The following is a 3,818-nucleotide window of genomic DNA, read 5'->3' on the forward strand; positions in this document are numbered from 1 at the left end:
TATAATGTAGGCAATCATTATATCTATTCATATTTGAAATTTCACCCTGTATTATTGAGAACCAAGAAAGTTGTAGGCATTTAAAGTTTTAGCCAATCAGATTGTAGCACACGTGCATGTGCGTGCGTTCAAGATTATTCTTATATATCATGCTGTAGATCTTCATAATGTAAGACTATGTTCAAAATTTCAAAGGATTTTGTCAGAAAACAAAATAGATATTTAGACTTTAAGTTTCAGCCAATCGCAGCGAAGGACACCTGCATGCGCGTGAGATCTTGCTATTTTGACCATGTCATCATGTCTATACTACTATTATATCCTTATATTATGAGTTTCAAAGCATTTCATCCAATATTTAAAAAGTTACGGCTAACTCTATTATATTGGTCATTTCACGTGTTACACGTGCGCGCACCTGCACGCACGTGCGCGCAAAATGACCTTCGTTCCGCACATCTACATAACATACCTAGTGACCCTAAAAAGGTTTCACCTAGATCGGATGAGTAGTTTACGAGAACACTCGCGGACAAAAAAGTACCGGAGAACAAAGAAAAAATTCAGAAAAAGTAAAAACAATATGTTCCCAAACTTCATTTGGGGAACATAACTAGCCAAGTACATAGTTATGTTGACTGAGGCTGCCTCTTCCAAATTTGTGAATTTATTGGCCCCAGGGTCAAGGGTTGTGGAGCCAGGTGGGGCTCTTGATTATATAGTGAAAATGCATGAATTCCTTAAAAATCTTTTCCTTTCCTCCTGGGTATTATGCCAATGATCTGGATACATACTTAGATGAAGAAAAGTGCCTCTTCCAGAATGGTTAATTTCAGGGGTACTGGCATGTTCATAAGATAATTTTATCTTTTATCTGTCTATATTTTGAAAACAAATTAATGCTTTGAAATCTGCTCTTTGGTATTAATCAACCATTTATGATGAAATAAAATTTATGATAAAATTTCCAAAATCTTGAAATATGTGGTCCCAGGGTCAGTGGTTCCTTTGAAGTGGGTGCACAACTGATGGTTATAAAGTGGAAATGCATTTTCTTTTTTTATTATTCTGATCTACCTCTGGGTATTAAGTAACCAAAGTAAGCATGCTAAGTGTATAGTTATGAAAAGCAATGATGCCTTTTTCAAAATTGTGAATTTCATGGCCTCTGGTTTAAAACACGAACTACCGGGTAAATTCAATTGTTGGAACGTTGCAATGTAATATATAAGTGATAAAAAGCAGAAGAAATACACCAACAGTGGAAAAGTGGGCAGGTATGAACCTAAATAATGGAATGCTTCAATGCAGTATTATAAATTTAATTTCATTTGTATGTACAAAGGAAAAAGGATGCATTTCAATATCAACAATTTTTCAGGATTTCATGGTTTTTAGACATTTTGATCAACAAGACCCCTTTAAGTAGAAATTCAATGACATCTAAATTTAATGACAAAAGAAAAAAAAATGTAACATTAATATATCTATAAATAGTTTTTTTTAGTAGCTAAACTTCATGCTCTTTAAAAAATCTAGTAGAGAGGTATGTAAAATTACATGTATTTGTTGATTTGTATACATGTATTAACATAGTAATGGTGATCTTCTCATCTGAAAAGTTTCTTGTTTATATAAATCTACATGTACCGGTACATATCTTTTCATTGTAGATTAAAACTGAACACGACACATAAAAAGGAAACATCATTTTGGTTTTCTCATTTCTTATATTAGCACTCGGTAATATAGACCCTTTAAATTTGTTAAACCTGATTGCTTTTAGCTAGTCATTACAGTATCAGTGCAGCTAATATTGTCCTTTTTGTTTATGTTTCATTTCATAAAATAAACAAGCATTTATGTTTACTTGTGTTGACCTATGCAATAAAAATAGTGAGTATCATTGGTATCTTTTTCCCTGACATCCAATAAGTCAACTAAAATCATTTTAATCTAGCCCTTTCACATTGGCTATGAAGCAGACTTTTGTTCTGATCAATTCTATGAAGCAAAAAATATCAAAATCTAAACAATTGGAGGACAGAAAGAACTACCGTCCTTTTATGAAATGTGGTCAGCCTGAATTTTTCCTAGAATTAAAAAAAAAACACACACTTATTTTCCAACAAATCATTAATTAGATATTTATAAAACAACTTCTTTCTTAATTTACTACACTTACAACCTCTCATTAACAATATATACAAAATACATGATACTTTAATGCACATATAAATTGGCTTATTTTGTTCACTGAATATGTTCTTTAACAATGCACATACAAACAAACAACTGATAAATCTCAGCAATGACTTTTATACACCAAAAATAAATAATGCATGTACTAGAACTGTACAGACAAAGGTTTTCTGGACAGATAAAAATATTTCATTCATAAGAGAAAATAAACAGCACTCTGAATGTGGAATCATAACCCACTCATATCTCTCCTATAAGTCTATGTAATTATAGATTAAATAATATTGATAAATTGAAACTTTTTTACATGAACTATGCAATAAACTTCTACAATCATTTTTACAGTCATTAATGCTAAATGATTCGATTAACATGATTAAATCAGGAATTATTATGAAAATATCGTCGAAGATACAAATTGTCAAAAACAATTGATAATTTGCAAGTGGATTGTCTATCTCTATCTTTATTGTATTTCAAAATAAGAGTTTATGTATGAAGTAGATATTCGATGGAAAAGAAAAACAGGAGGTTCACAATGACACTAGGTGACAAATATTCTGGGAATCTTATTCACTGTATAGGAGAGGTTGAGTATAAGAGAACTGGGTAGCTCCAATTGTTAGATTGGAAAAACCTACAGATGGTCACCCAAATTGGGCTATAAAAGCAGATTATAAAATATTCTATTTTTTTGATTAAAAATCTAAACAAAATCTAGATTTTTCAAGTATACAAATTTGTTTTTTATAACACACTGTATTGAATAATAGTTTATTTTGGCATGCACAATCAATATTAATGTAACAGAAAACAGAGTCTCTCACATCCATGAAAACACATATCTAGTGTAGCTTGCCAAAAATGTGGGTATAATTCATCAGATTCTTCACCCACACCTGGATTTACATGGTCAGCTGCTTAACAAGTTACTGGCAAGCACAAGTCTTGTGTTGTCTTGGAGATGTCCTTGACACCTGAACACCGAGGCTACGGACAGCTGGCAGTGACTGTCTGCTTTAGAAGCACCACCTGAGATTTAGTCAGAGGAAGAAAATTAAATACATGTACATAATTATACATAAAATTAAGTTAAAAGTTTTGGATTAAAAATCAGACAAAGGTTTATAAATTAGTAAAACAAATTCACTAATAGGCTTGATTCTTTTTAGTTGGTAACATGCTAGATGTGTTGACATTTGCTATAAGTATGCTAAAGAACGTGATGTGTCAAAAATTCCTTTAAAATACGTCAATACAGGGTGTCTTCTATAATGAAGAGGCGAAGCTTGTTTTTAGAAACCTTCCACAGTTTAAACTATCATGGAAATTATATTCATCATATAATAAATTGTACTCACATAAACATTGCACATTTAGAAGTTCCAGCTTCAGCAGAAATCATACTCTGACTTCCTTTTCTGTTTGAGTGCCTTTGAAGAAAATCAAATAAAATGAAAATGAAATGCTTCTTTGCCTTTTTTAGAAATATATATACATTGTTTTCATTTTAATCATGGATATTCTTCCCTTAATATACATATTTTTGCTGCTGTCCATAGATTTACTGAAACATGTAGATTTTAAATTGATTTGTAATTTAATTGCATCACTTG

General features: G+C 31.3%; 1 long non-coding RNA gene across 1 annotated transcript; it reads right to left on the minus strand.

Moving 5' to 3' along the window:
• Window positions 1-1,306: 1,306 nt before the first annotated feature.
• On the minus strand, window positions 1,307-3,639 carry LOC134279761 (uncharacterized). The gene is made up of 2 exons (XR_009994754.1): window positions 3,564-3,639; window positions 1,307-3,234 (listed from the first exon to the last, which is right to left on the minus strand). It is a non-coding gene; the product is annotated as an uncharacterized LOC134279761 (long non-coding RNA).
• Window positions 3,640-3,818: the final 179 nt, after the last annotated feature.

Source organism: Saccostrea cucullata, unplaced genomic scaffold (assembly GCF_032062105.1).
Source record: "Saccostrea cucullata isolate Sc308-1 unplaced genomic scaffold, CSIRO_AGI_Scuc_v1 ctg14800, whole genome shotgun sequence".
Lineage (NCBI taxonomy): Eukaryota > Metazoa > Mollusca > Bivalvia > Ostreida > Ostreidae > Saccostrea > Saccostrea cuccullata.